We start from the raw sequence: 19,631 nt of genomic DNA on the forward strand, positions 1-19,631 counted from the left end.
TGGAAACATCGTATGATCAAGTAAAAATACCGTCAATGACAATTTATCACAAAGTAAAGGGCCAACTCTTTCTGCACACGCTCCCGGACGGCCACCCCCACTGGCCCAGGGTGGACATCGCTACTTTCCTTGTCCCAAGAGCTGTCTCTTTTTTGCAAACCCAACACCTGTCTTCCCTTGCCATTACCTGAGAGGTCTGCTGGCAACGCGGCTCCCTTCCCCACCCGGTGGGCGTCCAAGCTGGCCCATCAGACCACCTCATCCACTGGATACAGGGATTGCCCGGGGTTGGACGGGGACCCACGCAGAGCCAGGCAGAGTCCTTTTCCTGTAATCGGACCTTCTGTGGTGTCTGTCCTGATCAGATGGGGGCCCCCAAATGTGGGACAACTGCCCCGTGGAGCCACTGGTGCAGGTGGAGTCAAGAATTCACCCAAGGCAGAACAAAGGCGATGGAAGTTGACTGAATACACCGCAAGGGAGCGCGGGCAGTGCAGCAGAGGACAAACTGTCTGCAAAGAGGTAGTGGGTGGGGGCCGTTTTTAAAGGGGGAAGGTGACCAGGTATGGGGACATATGCAATTCTCCCCTTTTTGGTAACTGCGCCTGGTTGTAAGGAGCCCTCTGGTCAGTGAGGGCATATGGATATTTCGACTGGGTCCCCTGATGGACCTGTCTGTGTCCAGCCAGGGGTCACTGTGGGCCTTTCTACATTCCTTTGCTCAAGCCTGTTTGCCTGAAAGTGGCCTCTACATTTCCCCCTACAGATTGACAAGGACAAATCTTTGGCATTTGGGCAGAGGTCTCATCTCCAGTAGCTTCTTCCTGCTGCATGAGGGGTGTAGAGATGTCCCTGCTGAACTTCTCAGTCCGTCAGGGGTCCTGTGTAGTCACAGACCAGAGCATATGGTATTATACTATGTGCTGAGAGGCCATTTCGTGAAACTCCTTGGTGGTCAGGTCCATGGGTTTGGGGAGGGGACCCTCCCACGGTATGGGCTGCAATCGCTGTTGAACCATCAGTCATATATGGAATTGTTGGATTCTAGAAGAGACAAGTTTCACAAACAGATTAGAGAGAGGGTGACCAATAACTAGGAGCAGGACAATGAGGCCAGGGGTCCTAAAAGGGAAGAAGCCAGGAGAGCCATGAATGTGTTTCTTTCCAGGAAAACCCTCCTTGTGTTGCATGGTCTGGAAGGAGGAAGCCAAAAGGGGATGATGAGAAAGACAAAGCTTGGCCCCAAAAGGGGTGATGATTATATTGTGACAGCAGGACATTACGGGGGGGGGGCAGCTCCTGGTAAGTTAGGATTTGTGACCAATTTAATTTGGAGAGGTCACCCTGAAGGAAAAGGTCAAGAATGAAGTTTTGGACTTGGGAAGAAGTCATGAGAGTTTTGGGAAGAAAATAGGGAGTTTTTCTAATATAGAATGATCAAATGCGAGAGAGTAGGGAGTGGCAATGGGCTGGATTCATGGTCCTCCAGGCCTCCGGGTGCGCATCCCCCAAGTCTCATTTGATTAACAGGTGCAGATCCGCAACTGGCTAGCAGCTGTACTTGGTGCAGGGCTCCTCATCTAGGGCCAGAGGGGTCTTGATTCTGGAAAGACGGATCCATGGGGATAAGCCGTGAGGTTTTACCACTGTTGGAGTGGTCCAGAGAACTTAATAGGGTCTGGTCCAGGCAGGTCCAAACGGCTTTCTGTCCTGCAAAGAGTCTTGAGGTTTACCGATCCCCGGATGTACACTTTGGACGTATGTTACCTGAGAACGAGGGGTCAGGTTTGGGACTGTCCTGGTTTTGGTGGTCAGCAACAGTGGAGACACTGTGCCCGAGGGATATGGCGTACTGAAGGATCCGAAGACCAAAAAGAAAAAGAAGACCAACTAAGAGGGGCGCCTGGGTGGCACAGCGGTTAAGCGTCTGCCTTCGGCTCAGGGCGTGATCCCAGCGTTGTGGGATCGAGCCCCACATCAGGTTCCTCCGCTATGAGCCTGCTTCTTCCTCTCCCACTCCCCTTGCTTGTGTTCCCTCTCTCGCTGGCTGTCTCTATCTCTGTTGAATAAATAAATAAAATCTTTAAAAAAAAAAAAAAGACCAACTAAGAGTCCTTTGATAGCTGACAAAATCTTCTTCCACTCCAGGAGCTTAACCATCACTACAGGGAAGAGAGGGATAGGTTTAAAGTGCCAATGTGAGGGGCGCCTGGGTGGCACAGTGGTTGGGCGTCTGCCTTCGGCTCAGGGCGTGATCCTGGCGTTATGGGATCGAGCCCCACATCAGGCTCCTCCGCTATGAGCCTGCTTCTTCCTCTCCCACTCCCCCTGCTTGTGTTCCCTCTCTCGCTGGCTGTCTCTATCTCTGTCAAATAAATAAATAAAATCTTAAAAAAATAAAATAAAATAAAAAATAAAGCACAGATGTGAATATTCATGCTAATTAGAAGCCCCGTCACATTTTCCTGGTAATCTGGTTTATGTACATGAGACTGTTTTTATAGAGCATAGGTTCCTCCTTGAGCTGCAGTCAGGATATCAAGGGCCATTCGTTTCTGGAGGGCCAGCTTTTGAATTTGTGGCTGACTCGGAGACGGGTTTTGTTAAAGGTGGCTCTTGTATGCTTGGTGAAAACCTTTATTTGCAGTTTTACATCAACAGAGGTGGCTCCTAGGACACATATGGCAAAGGGATAAAGCCATCAAGAAGCCCTCTTTGTTTGATGTTCAGCCTTAACAATATCCTAATTACGAGGAACCACTGGCAAGTGAGAGAAGGCTTTTCTGGGGGAGATAAAGTCATTCCCAGGTGCATCAGCCAACGCCGTCATGAAGACAGTGGGGTCATCCCTTACTTCCCCAAGTCCACAGTGAACTCCATAGAGTGCGGTGCGCTCTGGCTTGTAAGGAACGGTTTTCCTATCCCGGCCGCACAGAATTGGTCCAGGTGCTAGCTGACTTATACAATTGTTGGAGAATCCATCCCATTTTCCAGCTGTCACGTAATCATATGCCCATGGGGTCCTGTTATCCCCACAGAATAGCGGGCACGAAGATGGGCTTTACATGAGCTCCTGTGGCAAGTTCTCTGAAGTTCGCCTCAAGTTGTCAAGCGTAGGCAAACAACTAACATCCAAGACAATCCGAACTAGAATTTAACATCTGCAAAGGTGTGTTATTGAAACATAATGTTTCTCTCTAAAATCACAATTATTTTCAGAAATAGCCAAATTGAGACTAATTTGTTCAAAAAACAAGTCCAATTTTAATAAACTTGGCCTAAATATTTACATAAGTTCTGCAAGAACAGTGGTTGGCCATACAGATCTTTTGAAATCTGCTTTGCTGGAACTTTCCATAAGGAATCTCTAGGTTGAATTTCTAGTAGCTTCTCCAGGCCAGAAGCCAAGCCAAGTACTTGCTAACAGACTTTTCTGTGATACCAGTAGATTTGGGTGAATTCCTCTTTATGAGGTCCCCCCAATATTCTGAGTTTCCTTCACCTGCCAGGAAGTGACATTCTTGACTCACCTGGTGAGGCTGCTGGGAACTCGGTGGGCAGGTATCAGGCTGACATTTCCAAGGGGCTTTATGGCTCCGGGTTCCATAAAGTCAACCTTAGTTCCTTAAAGCTGTCTGGTCATATTTGAGTCTGTATGTCTCTCTCAAATATGACATTCCAGTCAAAGCTTTGGTAAAATAACCAATGTTTCCGGTGGTGTCCTGTTACAAGGAGAAGATTCTTACTGAACTAAGGCAAATGACTATGATTGCCATGGAAGAAAGAACACTTACTGAGACCTTTTGAATGTCAGAGGGTTTAGGTAGAGAGAAAAGTTAAATGCTTCAATTTGTTCACAAATGAGTACTTTAACATGTTTCTGTGAGTCATAGCTAGCTCTCTTAAGGAAAAGTTTTCCTAAACTGGAAGAACATTAGAGAACCAGCAACATTTCAAGCAAATGTCACAAAAGTATAATCATCTTCCTCCATATATTTAGTCCCGTGTTACTAATTCTTACTCCGTTTGAATGCAACCTTTTAGTTAGTTCTGGAAATTCTTACCTATGTTAATGTTATGACTTTTTAAATGTATGTATGTATGTATATACTTATGTATTTATTTATTTATTTAAGAGAGAGAGTGCGGAGGGGCAGAGGGAGAGAGGATCTTAAGCTGACTCCATGCTGAGTACAGAGCCTGATGTGGGACTCAATCCCATGACCCCGAGATCACCACCTGGGCTGAAACCAAGAGTCAGACGCTTAACCAATTGCACCACCCAGGCACCCCTAATGTTATGATTTTAAAGATAACAAAAACTTTTTTGTCAAAAAAGTCCTTTTCGTGAATCTCCTTGAGGATGAAACACATTCTGTGAGTGACAAGATTGTAATTCAATCAATAAGCAAATCCAGTTATTTCTGTGACACAGAACACTTCAATAATCCTGTTATCAAGTGAGGACCTTGCACCAGAACACAGCACACCAATAAATAAGCCTGATTAGTCAGAGACTTCTTACAACTCAGATCTGGGGAAATGTGTTAAAACCTTGGAAAGTTTTAAAGCACTGCCCTAAATAGGATTACGGCTCAACAAAGACCCGACAAAGACGAAACACAGAAACTTTGGTTTTCTGGGCAAAGAAAAGAGAAAACAGCTTTGTCCTTCTCAAGAGCAAACCAACAACCCAAGAAAACTTGGTCTTTCTAACAGAGAGAAAGCAGCATTTCGATCTTATACCAGTGTACTTTCAAAATCCATGCATTTCAATCTTAGTCCATCCAGACCACACATAAAATTCCTTTCCAAAGATTTCCCTTCGCAAACCTTCTACAACTTTCTTTGGCGTTCAGATTTTGTCCCAAGCCATTTCTCTCCAAACAACCAGTCTCATTTAGGACAAAATTACCTCTTTCACCTTCAACAAAAATACATTCCCATTTCTTACATCTTTCTTACATATCTCCTACTTTTCTACATACCGAGATGCTTCCCTTATTCCCATCAGCCTTAACCACATTCCGCAGAATTTTAACTCTTAGAAACCTTAGTCTCCAGTGGAAACTAACTAGTAACCAATTGTGAACTGTTACACCAGAATTCGTTAGACGGCAGATTTATGAATCAAGTAAGCACAAAGCATGTTTTCCGACACTCAAATACCCTGTTTCTCTGCGATAAGAAACCAAAAACACAAAGCTACGATCAGTAATCCATGCGTTAGCACTCCATCCTATTTGGAAAAGACCTAGAGGTCCAACAAATTCAAACAAACTTTCAAGTTTCAGGTACCGAAGACCTTGAAAGCTATCTTAACAATGACCCGTGAGAACTTTGAGACTGACCAAATCAACCATCATTTTAAGTCGTCTTCTTGCTGACCAATTGCAACAGAGATCACAAGCTTATTTGACCTTCAGTAAACCTTGGTAGAATAAAAAGTTTTATACTTAATGCTGATAACTCTAAAACAGGTCTTAATTAAACAAACTTAAATTAGCTTAAATACCAAATTAAGTTGCACCTGGTTTTGCTTAAAAGTCAATCAATTTGTTCCCCATTGTCAGTTTGCAGTCTGAAGTGGGCGGTGCAAATACAGGGGTTCGCTCTTCACCCTTGACTTTGGTGGGGGGGAGAAAGCAGCCAATGGCGCTGGAGGCACGGAGGATGGGCTAGGAGTCACCTACGCAGGCCGCACCCCAGGTGGTGCAGAGACAGGTGGAGGGGGAGGCTGAGGAGGCAAGGTCCCGCCAAGCAGAGAAAGCGGACGCCTGGTCTTAAGCCTCTTCAGCTCGAACAGAGGAGCAGACGCCATGTCTTCCCGCCAACAAGAGGGAATAGGCAGTCCCTGTTGGGCCAGAATAGACGGAGAACTTCCCAAAACAAAAGGAGCTTCAGCGGCTGCTTGGGAATATTCCTTAAAGCCTCGGGCCCGAGGTAGACTAACCACAATGGCCCCAAGGATCACAGCCACTGACCTGGGAAATGAAGGAGGGAGAAGCCCCCACATCTACAAGGAGGAGGAAGAGTGATGCAGCCAGCATCCAATATGTCGGGAGGGGGGTTATTTAGCCTGGTTGACAGTCGCACACATTCTGCAAGGGGCTCCTATGTCCGGGTCCTGATTTAGGGCCATGACACCGAGCAAGACACCTATGGGACAGCGGACCACGGTGAGGCGTTCCAGCAAAGGTCCAGCTGGAGAACAGCGCTGGAGGACAGCACCGAGGGAGCGAGGGCCGTACGTCCTGATCTGGGAGTTTGCAGGAGGCCAGGAAACACAAAAAGAGGAGATGTTTTCCCTCAGGCCTTGGGGGTCAGATTTGTTCCAGCTTTGAAGGACACTGCCCAAGAGTGAGTCGGAAGGGAGGGGGTTCCCTAGGGGAAAGACTGGCTGCCAATTCCCAGTGGGGCACCCGCCATATGGAATGGAGCTCGGACTCATGGTCATGATTTCAGTCAGGGCATCCCACTGACCTGAAAAAGGACCAGACCTAACCGAGGAGACAGACTCTTGGGGCGTCCCATCACCCAGAGGGGTCGTGCACATACAGAGCGACTGACTCTTTTGGGGTGTCCCACCACGCTGGGGGTCCCACCAAGAAGAGGGCGGCAGCTAATGGCATGGCACTTCCCATGGGGGTGTCCCCCCAGCAGCAGCAAGGGCCGGAGCCCGGTTTGCCCCACCGGGTGGGAAAGAGGGAGGACTGACCGCTCAGCCGCGTGGGAATGGTTGGCCCACAGACCAGGATGGCAGCTGGAGCCAATGGCGCTGGTCTCTAGGAGCGCACGTCTGGTGGGAGTCGGAAAGGGGAGGGAAGGGGCCCTTCATGCTCTCAGCCATGGCCAGTCCTAGCGCACTGGGGAGCCGCACTGGCCGAGGCCTTCAGTCCTCTGAGGGGTACTAGGGTTAGACTCCCGAATGGCCGAGAAGAGCAAGGAGAGGGAGGGAAGGGTCCCTCCGAAGGGGAAAGGCAAGGGCCGTCCGGCCGGTTCCCCCTACGGCTTTGGAGCCTCACGGAGGAGTCATCGAGGCTTGAGGCCATCAGTTCCCCCAAGGAGGGCTAGAGTTGGTCCCCCAAGCGCAAGTCCCGAGAGATTCCCAGAGGCCCCAGGGAGAGTCCCGGATAGGCAAAGGCTCCACGTGTGGGGTTCCCTCAAACGTACAGGAGCCACAAAGTCCCTGGACACACCACCAAATACAGTGCCTAAATGGGGTATCTCTCGATTGGATGGGGCCCCCAACAGTGGGGCAAGGATCGGATGGAAGCCTGTAGTGCCAGCAGTGAATGAATTCACCTGAAGCAGAACAAAGGCGATAGAAGTTGACCGAATACACTGCAAGGGGGCAGGTGCAGGACAGCAGAGAGGAGACTGTCCACGAGGAGCCAGGAGCCGGTGGGTGGGGGCTGGTTTAAGGGGGGAAGGGAGCAGGTATGGGGCCGTATGGAAGTCTCTCCTCTTTGATAACTGTGCCTGGTTGTAAGTAGCCCATTGGTCAGTTAGGGCCTGTGGCTACATTCAGGTGGGTCCCCCAATGGGCCTGTGTCCAACCCGGGGGTCTCTGGGGGCCTTTCTGTGTTACATTGCTCAAGCCCGTTGGCCTGAAATCAGCCTCTACATGCTCCTATTCCAGGAGCCGAGTCGTGTGGAGTTAGAGATGAGCCTGTTACTTCGTTGTCCTCCCTGTGTCTGGCTCTCGGAGAAAGCCCGATTCCAGGGAGACTTCAGAGTCCGTCCCGCGTAGGTCAGGTCTTCTCTTATGAAGTCTTAGGGCACTGTGCCCTGTCTACAGCTCCCAGGACAGCCCTCGCTTTATAGGTATTCGTGGAAGTGAATCTCGTCCGCGTGACTCTAAGTTCCACGAGAGGGCCTTGGGTTCGGCTCAACATTCACCACATCCCCAGTGCCTGGCAGAGTGGGCACTCTGCAGATATCTGTGGCACAAGTGAATCACGTGATAACCCACGCTGCTGACAGGGGAAGCATGCTAAGCCCAGAAGAGATCGGAAAGAAGAGTTCTTCATGGAAGAAGGAGGTGGGGGAGGGGCGGGGGCAGAAGAGAGACTAAGACACTAGAGTAAACCACACCTCACAGGATTATATGTCTCAACAGAAATGTAGCTCCTGTCCTTCCCTCCACCACCCGTGTTCATTTTCTGCCTTAAGCAGATCTTGGTTCTTTTTGTCTTTCTATGTTCTGTTAGCCACTGTATAGCACATCATTAGTTTTTATTTTTTTTAAGATTTTATTTATTTATTCGACAGAGATAGAGACAGCCAGTGAGCGAGGGAACACAAGCAGGGGGAGTGGGAGAGGAAGAAGCGCTCCTAGCGGAGGAGCCTGATGTGGGGCTCGATCCCACAACGCCGGGATCACGCCCTGAGCCGAAGGCAGACGCTTAACCGCTGTGCCACCAGGCGCCCCACATCATTAGTTTCTGATGTAGTGTTCAGTGATTCATTAGCTGCATGTAACACCCAGTGCTCATTAACGCCCATCACCCAGTTACCCCCTCCCCTCACCCCCTTCCCTTCTGAAACCCCCAGTTTGTTTCCTGGAGTCTAGAGTCACTCATGGTTTGGCTCCCTCTCTGATTTCCCCCCCTTCCCCTAATGTCCTCTGCACTATTTCTTATGTTCCATAAATGAGTGAAACTACGTGATAATTGTCTTTCTCTGCTTGACTTATTTCACTTAGCATAATCTCCTCCAGTCCCGTCCATGCTGCTGCAAATGTTGGGTAATCGTTCTTTCTAATTGCTGAGTAATATTCCATTGTATATATGGACCATATCTTCTTTATCCATTCGTCTGTTGAAGGGCACCTTGGCTCCTTCCACAGTTTGACTATTGTGGACAATGCTGCTATGAACATTGGGGTGCATATGGCCCTTCACTACATCTGTATCTTTGGGGGAAATACCCAGTAGTGCAATTGCTGGGTCATAGGGTAGCTCTATTTTTAACTTTTTGAGAGACCTCCACACTGTTTTCCGAAGTGGCTGTACCAACTTGCATTCCCACCAACAGTGTAAGAGGGTTCCCCTTTCTCCACATCCTCTCCAATATTTGTTGTTTCTTGCCTTGTCGATTTTAGCCACTCTAGCTGGCGTAAGGTGATATCTCAATGTGGTTTTTGATTTGAATTTCCCTGGTGCCGAGTGATGTTGAGTATTTTTCACGTAACTGTTAGCCATTTCTCTGTCTTCTTTGGAGAAGTGTCTGTTCATGTCTTCTGCCTATTTTTTTGACTGGGTTATTTGTTTTTTGAGCGTTGAGTTTGAGAGGTTCTTTATAGATCCTGGATACCAGTCCTTTACCTGTAATATTATTTGCAAATATCTTCTCCCATTCTGTGGGTTGCCTCTTAGCTTTGTTGACTGTTTCCTTTGTTGTGCAAAAGCTTTTTACCTTGATGAAGTCCCAAAAGTTCATTTTTGCTTTTGTCTCCCTTGCCTTTGGAGATGTGTCTTGAAAGAAGTTGCTGTGGCCAATGTCGAAGACGTTGCTGCCTATGTTCTCCTCTAGGATTTTGATGGATTCCTGTCTCACATTGAGGTCTTTCATCCATTTTGAGTTTATCTTTGTGTATGGTGTGAGGGAATGGTCCAGTTTCATTCTTCTGTATGTAGCTGTCCAATTTTCCCAGCACCATTTATTGAAGAGACTGTCTTTTATTGACTGGATATTTTTTCCTGATTTGTTGAAGATTAGTTGACCATAGAGTTGAGGGTCCATTTCTGGAGTCCCTATTCTGTTCCATTGATCTATGTGTCTGTTTTTGTGCCAGTACCATGCTGTCTTGATGACTACAGCTTTGTAACATAGCTTGAAGTCAGGCAATGTGATGCCCCAGCTTCGTTTTTCTTTCTTTTTTTTTTTTTCCCCATCATTTCCTTGGTGATTCAGAGTCTTTTCTGGTTCCATACAAATTTTAGGATTGTTTGTTCCAGCTCCTTGAAAATTGTCAGTGGTATTTTGATAGGGATTGCATTGAAAGTGTAAATTGCTCTGGGCAGGATAAACATTTTTAACAATGTTTATTCTTCCAATCCATGAGCATGGAATGTTTTTCCATCTTTTTGTGTCTTCCTCAATTTCTTTCATAAGTGATCTGTAGTTTCTAGAGTATAGATCCTTTACCTCTTTGATTAGGTTTATTTCTAGGTATCTTACGGGTTTTGTTGCTATTGTAAGTGGAATTGACTCCTTACTTTCTCTTTCTATAGTTACATCATTAGTGTATAGGAAAGCAACTGATTTCTGTGCATTGATTTTGTATTCTGCCACATTGCTGACTTGCTGTATGAGTTCTAGTAATTTGGGGGTGGAGTCTTCAGAGTATAGGGATAGAGGGAACATTCCTCAATATCATAAAAACCATCTATGAAAAGCCCACAGCGAATATCATTCTCAGTGGGGAAAAGCTGACAGTGTTCCCCTTAAGGTCAGGAACAGGACAGGGATGCCCACTTTCACCACTATTGTTCAACATAGTGCTAGAAGTCCTAGCCTCAGCAATCAGACAACAAAAAGAAATAAAAGCCATCCAAATTGGAAAAGAAGCCGCCAAACTCTCTCTCTTCGCAGATGACATGACACTTTATGTGGAAAACCCAAAAGACTCCACCTGCAGATCTTGGTTCTTAGAACAAACACCAAAAATATCAAACAAAACCCCTTTGTTTGGGACTCCTGGGCACTTAAGCCAGTTAAGTGTGCCTTTGGCTCAGGTCATGATCCCAGGGTCCTGGGATGGAGTCCCGCATTGGGCTCCCTGCTCAGTGGGGAGTCTGCTTCTCCCTCCTCCTCTGTGCGTGCTCTCTCTCAAAATCTAAACAAACAAACAAACAATTTTGTTTGAACAAACTATTTTGTTCATTTAAGAGCAATATAAGAACTACAAGAATATATTCATGGTCACAATTTTTCTGAGAGGAAAGAGTAAATGGAGAGAGAACTAGCCCTACCAGACTCTAAAACACATTTAAAAGCTCACAAGAAGTTTATTCTCAAAGAAGATATAGATAAGTGGACAGAAGCATGCCCCAAATGCATAGCCAAATACATGTATACGCTTAGTCAATGGTAAAGACAGCATTTACACTTAGCGAGGAAAAAGGGCGACATCAAGCGGGCCTCAGGTTAACTAACTTGCCAAAGTCACACAGCCCCTAAGTGGTAGGAGAGTGATTCCGTCTGAGTGGCCTTCTCACTTTGGAACTCGCCCTTTTAAACATTCCGCTAGCTGTCCTTGTATACCCGTCACCAAGCCTTGGACAGGGCATTGCAAATAGAAATTGCAAATACAAGGCATCCACGAATGAGTCCACAAAGGCTTTCGCGAAACGGGGGCCGGGAGGACTAAAAAAAAATTGGAACAAAAATGTAAAATGTAAAACTGTTCGCCGAGGTCTCGCCCACCCGGCCCCACGGTCCGCAGCGCGGCCGCCGGCGGGTCTAGGACCCCGGACAACCAGCAGGCGCAACCTGCACGGTCCGGAGCCTCCCGCAGTCGACTCGCGCGAGACCCAGCGGGCGCCGCGGGAGCTGCCCGAGTCTGCGCAGAGGAGACCCCCGAGCGGGCGCCGCGGGGCCGCCCGAGTCTGCGCAGAGGCGACTCCCGAGGGGGCGGGAGGCGGGCTCAGCGGGGTCGCCCGAGTCTGCGCAGAGGAGACCCCCGAGCGGGCGCCGCGGGAGCTGCCCGAGTCTGCGCAGAGGCGGCTCCCGAGGGGGCGGGAGGCGGGCTCAGCGGGAGTTGGCGGCCGGGGCGGGGGGACCGCCGGCTCCCGGAGCGCGCCTGATGCGGGCGGAGCCGGGGCTGCGCGATGGTCGCCGTGGAGGGGGCAGTGGCCGAGCGGGAGGCTGGGGTGGCCCGGAGGTGAGACCCGCTGCGTGCGCAAAGCCGGGGGTCTCGGCGCCCGGACACCCCCAGGGGAAGCGGGGCGCAGAGCAGACCCCTGGAGGCCGGCCAGCGGGGAGAGGCTGGAGCCTCGGGGACGGCGGGGCTGGGCCCCCTCCTGGCTCCCGGCGCGCGCCTCCACGACCCTCCGCCGCCTCCCCCTGCCCGGGTGGGTTCCAGTTCCCTCCTGGGGGGCCGCGAGCTGCCGATCCCCCAGGCCCAGCCCCACCGTAGGCTGCTTCTGCTCCCTGCCCTGCGCTGCGTCCGACGTCTTTGCGCAAGACCTGGTTTCTGGGCTCCGGGGATGATCGAGGCCCGATGGGGGACCAGACCGGACCACAGGAATGAGCTGTGCGGGCCAGACGTCATACTTGATCTGAAATGTTCCTGCCCTTGGGGTTCAGAGGAGGGGGGCGGGGTTTAGGCCAGTGTCGTCTTTGTAAAGGTCTGCACAGCCTTTTATGAGTAGCTTCAAAAGCCGTTTCCTCCGGGAAGCCTTCCAGAGTTACCACCTGCATCTCTAATCTTTTCATCTCCTTTAACTCGTTGAGCTAGTGCTTAGTCAGAAGCGTCCACTAGTTTCACGTGTGTGCGTGAGCATGTAAGTCTCCGGGTCCCTCTCTAGGTAGGGGCTCTATCTTTGGAACACATGCACGTGAATAGGACTTTAAAAGGATTGGAATGGTTAGAAGGTGCTAACAGGTGGGCCTGCAACCGTGGGAAGTATTTGCGTAGGTCAGGGGCTGAACAATGATGGCCCAGGGGCCAGGTAGGGCTGTAGACAACATTTTCCCGCTTGTGCCATTGGGTTTTATTCTAATCCAAGGCCAACATTTTAAAATGCGGAAATGTCTTTCACATCTACTGACACAAGACCTAGACTTTAGCATGTCTTGAAAGCTCAGACGTGTCGACGCGGGGCCTCCCATGTCTACACGGTGCACTGAGCAGGAACTGAGCTCCACCTTCAGACTCAGCATCCAATTTCCAGAGCCCCAGTCCTCACTATCTCCACTGGCTCCCTGCCGTGGAAGCACAGTCTCATTTTGTCATATATCATCACCTAGCTTCCTTCCCTCGTCCTGATGAAGTGTCTGGCCTCCTGTGGCCGTTTGAGTTCTGGATTCCTGGTGTAGATGGAGAGCTGGAGTGATACCATGAGCAGGACTCAGGGGCAAAGGGACAGCATGGGGAGAAGCACAGTGTGTGGGAAGTCAGCGGGGATACTGGAGATACTGGGAATACAGGTGAATCGTAGAGTAGGGCTATTGTTAAATGTTGAATTGTGTCTCCCCCTCCAACCTCAATTGTTTTCCTTCAGTACATTGAAGTCTTAACCCCAGCAGCTCAGAATGGGACCTCATTGGAAATAGGATCGCTGCAGGTGTAATTAGTTAAGGTGAGGTCATACTGGAACAGAACGCCCCCTTCAGTATGACTGGTGTCGCGATAAGAACAGGGCCACGTGAAGAGACCAAAGCAGAGGGAAGCCGTCTGGAGCTTGTACACGTCTACAAAGCAAGGGACACAAGGACTGCCTGGTGTCACGGGATGCTGGGGCTGGTGGGGGGGGGTGCAGCTATCCCTGAGCCCACAGAAGGAAGCCACGCAGTCTGGGGTACTTTTGTTACCGCAGCCCTAGGGAGTAATATAGCTCGGAAGTCAAGAGGAACTATTATTTCCCTTAATAGGGGACTTAAAAATGCACGGTAGGGGCGCCTGGGTAGCGCAGTCGTTAAGCATCTGCCTTCGGCTCAGGGCGTGATCCCGGCGTTCCAGGATCGAGTCCCACATCGGGCTCCTCCATTGGGAGCCTGCTCCTTCCTCTCCCTCTCCCCTGCTGTGTTCCCTCTCTCGCTGTCTCTCTGTCACATGAATAAATAAAATCTTAAAAAAAAATAAAAATAAAAATGCACGGTAGGTTTTTGATCATTGTTGTCAGGGAGAGCAGGATTTGAGAAAAATACTTCGTCCAATAGCGTTAGCTTTACCAGTCGGAGCCAGGAAACAGGTTTATGAGAGATTTTCCAAGCAATCCAAATATGAGGCAAGAAGGTTCTGGACTCAGATGGGGTTGGAGGGGGCCAAAGGAGGAGTTTTCAGAGTTCCTGGGTATGAAAAGAGAGGAGTCGAAGTTGAAATCACAGCCCCCTGAGTCACCTGGAGGGCTTGGTAGGTACCGATGGCGGGGCCCCTCCCACAGTCTGACTCAGTAGGTGTGGGATGCTGCTTGAGAACTGGCATTTCTACCAAGCTCCTGGGAGAGGCTGATGGTGCTGGTGTGTGGACACATTTTAGGTGGCATGAACGACTGTGTCTCTGGCCTAGAAGCCCCTGGAATGCCAGCCCCACGAGGGCAGGGACTTTGTCTCGTTCACCACGGCATCCCGGGGTCCAGAACGGTGCCTGGATGCCGTGGGATCACAATACACACTTGTTCAATGAAAACGGGTCGCTTGCCAGAAATGGATAGTAAGAAAGGGAATAAGTGTAAAATGAGTTCATTTTTATCCATCTGCTTCACAATCCAGTAAGACAGGGGACTAGAGATGCACAGTGAGTATAGACGAAAATGTGGGTGAGGAATAGGGAGTTCCAGATCATGACTCACCCCGGACAAAGGGAATCAGGGGAGCCAGAGAAGGTGTGGTCACTGAGATGTCACAGAAAGTCAGGACTAGGGTCTGAGCCTCCATAATGCACGTAACACAAAGAGAAATGGGTAAAGATAGTACAAAAGCGGTTGAAATATCACCCACTGTGGAAGCCAAGGGAGAAAAGAACTTCAGGAATTATGGGGTCAAGGGGTAACCTGCTCACTTATTCTGCAGGTTTTTTATTCAGTGCCTGCTATATTCAGGGTCCTGTTCCAACCCCGAAAACAGAGCCCCCCAGCCCCGTGGATTTCTCGAGATGCTACAAGGTGGTGGTGTGCGGCTGTCCACCGTGGGGGGCTTCGTCGGCATGACGATACTGTGGGATAAGTGCCGTTCCTTCTGTTGGCCATCCCAGGGGAGGATGGCTGAGGTTAAGACGCCGGGGTTCTAACTTGGTTCTGCTCGCTCCCGCGCCCTGTGCTCGGCTCAGGACTCCAAGCCGTAGTTAGTGACGCTTTTCTGCTTTGGATCCTACTTGTGTGCTGATGATTCTGAGGCCTTTGTCTGCGTTCCAGATGTTCCTCCTGGGCTCCTGACCTGCTGACCCGTCGGCTCCGCAGACGTTTCTCCTGGATGCCCCACAGGTATCTCCAACATGTCTGAAATTACTTCCGCCACTGCCTCCCCCCGCCCCATCTTTGCCTCCAGCTACCCAGTTCAGGCGGTTGCCCAGGTTAGACACATGGATGCCATCCTTAATGCCTGCCCTCTCCGCTCAGCCCCTCCATCTAGGACAGCACCAGGTCTTGCTTCTCTGACGTTTGGACTCAGTGCCCCCATGCCCTCCGTCCCGAGCTCACTGAGGCCTTCACTGGCTCCAAGGCAGGTCACTGCTGTGGCTGTCTGCCTGATGTCCCCACTCGCAGCCTTGACCCTCCATCCTCCAGAAAACGATCAGAACAGTCTTCTAAAACCGTAAATCTGCTTATGCCATTCTTCTGCGTTGACCCTTCAGAAGCTCCCTGTGGCCTTCAGGACAAAGCCCAAACTTCTTGGTCCTCCACAAGGTGACCAGCACTTCCCAGCTCTGCCTTCTGCCATCCCGCACCCTGGGCTCCACTGCATGGTGCGCGCACGGACGTCCGTGGCTCCTCCTCTCACCTCCCGCCCGTGCACGTGTGGGAGCCTCATAGAAAGTCTGGTTATCTCATGTGATCTCTGAGGCGTCAGCTTAGAAGCTCTGTCCCTCCGGAAGTGTCCTTGCTTGTCCCCCCTCAAGGATGTGCTCTTCCTGCGGGGTCCCAGGACACCCCATGCATACCCTTCCTGAGCCCCCAGCCCAGCACGGGCTCCTCAAGGAGAGGGACTCTGTCCTCGGTGTCATCCTGCATTCCTCATTATTTCCCACCTAGTGCAGTGCGTGTCCCACAGCAGGGCTCAGAGGGCAGATCAGTCCTGGGGAGCGGGAGAGAAGAAATACAGCGAAGGTGAGGAGTCCCTCAGACAGGGTGGTGCGGGGTTTCAGCCCGGGGTCTCACACCTTTCTACAACAAGGACAGGACTGGCTGCTGAGAGCCAGGGTGACGCGTGACGTAGCGGAGCTCTAAGGAGAGGAGGGAAGGTATAGAGTGTCTGCCGCTCTCTCGGGGGTGGTTCCTGAGCGGAAGCTGCTTTTTTGGGAATTCAGGATGCTGCGGGGTGTGGCCATGAGCGAGTCAGGGAGGATGCTAGGCGCCGGGCCTGTGCTCCGAGGAAGCTCTGTGGGAAGGAGACGCTGGAGGAGGCAGGGGTGATCCCATCGGGGGCGGGGCGTCCGCACACTCTCAGCTCTCTGGGTTTGGGGTGAAACAAAAAAGGAGAGTCTTTAAAGGATCCGTGGGATCAGAAGATCAAGGGTTCCCAGCGGCTCTGACGCCTGTGGCCAGGTGCTTCCGGTCTGTGCTGAAGGGCGTCCTGCCTCATGGGGGGGGGTGCACAGTTCTGGGTTTGCCCCGCGGCCCCCGCCCTGGTGTTCTGGAAGGACTGGCTCTCACCTCCTCCTCCGCCCTCCTCTGTCCTGCTTGTGTTACTGGATCTGCGCCGTTTCTCCCTCGCCAGCTGGCACGAGGTTTCGATTTTGTCCGTGAACGGCGGAGGGACAGTGCAAGGCCGTAGGGAAAGGAAAAGGAAGGGCGTTCTCTTCCCAGTGCTGGTGTGCCACCTCATTCGTTTTTGCTTTTAAAAATTGTATCTATTTATTAGAGAGTGAGCACGAGCGGGGTTGTTCCGGTGCTGGCCACAGCCTCTAAAAAGGTCTGACTCTCAGCCCCAGCCGGGACACAGTCCTCTTCTCAGCTCTCTGTTCCTCCCTCTTAGACTTCTCAGTGTGGGGAAGAGGTGATGTTTGTATTTTAGGAATGCTATCATGGTCTACTTACCATTTCAGGTCCGGAGACCAGGAACACCAGAATGGGCCAGAAGTCAAAGATGGACATTCCCGGAGACAAAGATTCAGCAAGGGTTGGATCCGAACGAGGCCAGAGACCGATCCTCCAGGACCGTGGGTTGGTTGAAATTGGTGACCCTGCGGACGGGTCACTGAGGTATTGGGTGAGCCCCTCAGAGGATGCAGGGGGGCTCCCCCCTGCCCAGGGGAGAGCTACCACGGAACTGAATCTCATTGCCGAGAAAGCCATTGCAGGAGAGAGACACCACGGATGTAATGGGCAAGAAAGAACAATTTCTGCAGGAGAAAGATCCCACAAACATGGAGGTCTGTGACGAGAGCTTCCAGCAGAAGGCAGAAGTCACCCAACGCCAGAAAACTGGTAATATGAAGAAAACTTATCAATGTAAGGAATGTGCAAAAACATTCAACTGGAGCTCAAACCTGATCATCCACCAGAGAATTCACACGGGGAAGAAACCCTACATGTGTGATGAATGTGGGAAGGACTTCAACCAGAGTTCAAATCTCATTATTCATCAGAGAATTCACACCGGAAAGAAACCTTACACGTGTCGCGAGTGTGGCAGACTTCAACCAGAGCTCCAACCTGTCCAGGCACCGGTGGACACACAGCGGCGAGAACCCCTACGAATGTCAGGAGTGCGGCAAGGCCTTCCGCGGGACCGCCAACCTGCTCCTGCACCAGAGGTCCCACAGCGGCGGGAAGCCATTCGCGTGCCACGAATGCAGCAAGGCCTTCAACCAGAGCTCGGACCTGGTCACCCACCACAGAGTCCACACTGGAGAGAAGCCATACGTGTGCCACGAATGCAGCCAGAGCTTCAGGGATGCCGGGCACAGAGCCCCGAGACAAGAGGGACAGGTGAGGGAAGTCCCAGGATCGGCCCGGCTGAAGGGACGGAGCTGAGGGTCGCAGAGGAGGGAGCCAGCTGCTCCCGGTCCTCGCACACGCATGCTGGAGCCAGGGACAGAGCCTGTGGGAGGCACGGGCCGTGTTCCTGGAGCTCACACAGCTCGGGGAACGGCTGGAGCGGAGACCCTTGCCATGGGCACACGCCCCACAGAGCCGCAGAAGGGTCTCGCTGCGGGGACTGGCCACAGGAGCCCCAGGCCTCGAGGCTGCTCGGTCCCACCCAACCAAGTGGGAAATTGAGCCTCGAGAGAATCACTGTTTCCAAGTAACTTGCATCCCAGTACAAAGCTCAAAAATACTGAAAGGAATTAGAAGAAAAAAAAACAAAACACCATCCAACACCAACAACATAAAATTTACAATGTCTGGGATGCAGTCAAAAATTCAAGGCAGACAAAGAAACAGGAAAGCATGACCTGTAACAACAGAGAAATTATCAATAGAAACAGACGCAGAAAGGGCGATGATCACTATTAAACGGGACACTAAACACAGCTATTAGGCTCCATAGGCATGCCCCAGAAGGGAAAGGAAAACAAAAGTATGTAGAGAGAGACGCAGAAAGACATAACCTGGAGCACCGGCTGGCTCAGTCGGGGGAGCAGGCAACTCTTGACCTCGGGGTCATGGATTCAAGCCCCACGCTGGGTACAGAGATTACTTAAAAACAAAATCTTTAGCGGTGCCTGGGTGGCTCAGTCATTAATGGTCTGCCTTCGGCCCGGGTCATGATCCCAGGGTCCGGGGATCGAGCCCCACGCCGGGCTCCCTGTTCAGCGGGGAGCCTGCTTCTTCCTCTCCCTCTGCCCCTTCCCCTGCTTGTGCTCGTTCTCTCAAATAAATAAAATCTTTTTTAAAAAGACATAAACTGAATTCTAGAATTAAAATTACAATGTCTGAGATGGAAAATGGGGATAGAGACTACCAAAATACCTAAAAAAAAAAAAAAAATGAACAGCACATCTGTGAGCCGTGGGGCAACGCCAATGTCCTGAATATATGTGCGGTTAAAGTCCCAGGGGAAAAAAAGGAAAACAGAAAAATACTTTAAGGAAACAGGGCAGGTCGAAGACGCACAAAGGAAAATACGCCAACACCCTACCAAAATCAGACTGGCTGAAACCAGTAGCAAACTCAGGGGCTGGCATAACCGGCCACGACGTGGGATTTCATTTTAGAAATGAGGACTAAAGTTTGTAAGTAGAAGGAAGTGCTGGCTTTTCAGGAAGTCTGCAGACCGAGCACCTTCACCGTGGGATTGTAAGGGAAGAACCTTCCGTGACAGACCTCGGAACGCATGGCCTTCGGCCGCTTCCCGGGAAACCCGCTGGGGAGACTGGACAGAGCCACAGTGTGCCAAGGGTCGTGAGACCCCAGGTCCGCTCGCAAGGGCGCGCAGCAGCTCTAACACAGAAGGAATAATGCGCTTGAAGATAACATAGCCAACGAGGATCCGTACAGAGGCAAAGGTGCGGTCTGTGCTCCTCGAGCTCCAGAGCTGGGGAGAAAGCACCCTGGACGTGCGGTAAGTCAGAAGAGGAGGAGAATGGGCAAAGGAGAAAACGAAACTGCATTTATGGGGCGCCTACCACATACCAGGCGACGGGCTCTCAGGCGCACGGTTATATACTCCGTATCTGCAGACACTGTCCCCGCTTTCCGGATGAGGACACAGACGCGGCAGGAGTGACCGAGGTAACGCAGACCACGCTGAATTCTCAAGAGGCCGCGGGCGCGCTGGGCGTCTGCACAGACTGGCCG

The 19,631-nt window shown here is 50.9% G+C and overlaps 1 long non-coding RNA gene across 1 annotated transcript; it reads right to left on the reverse strand.

The window, feature by feature from the left end:
- Positions 1–15,150: 15,150 nt before the first annotated feature.
- On the reverse strand, positions 15,151–19,600 carry LOC117797023. Its single transcript, XR_004621839.1, has 3 exons — positions 19,467–19,600; positions 16,926–17,071; positions 15,151–16,722 (listed from the first exon to the last, which is right to left on the reverse strand). It is a non-coding gene; the product is annotated as an uncharacterized LOC117797023 (long non-coding RNA).
- Positions 19,601–19,631: the final 31 nt, after the last annotated feature.

This window comes from Ailuropoda melanoleuca, chromosome 17 (genome assembly GCF_002007445.2).
Source record: "Ailuropoda melanoleuca isolate Jingjing chromosome 17, ASM200744v2, whole genome shotgun sequence".
In the NCBI taxonomy this organism is placed as follows: Eukaryota; Metazoa; Chordata; class Mammalia; order Carnivora; family Ursidae; genus Ailuropoda; species Ailuropoda melanoleuca.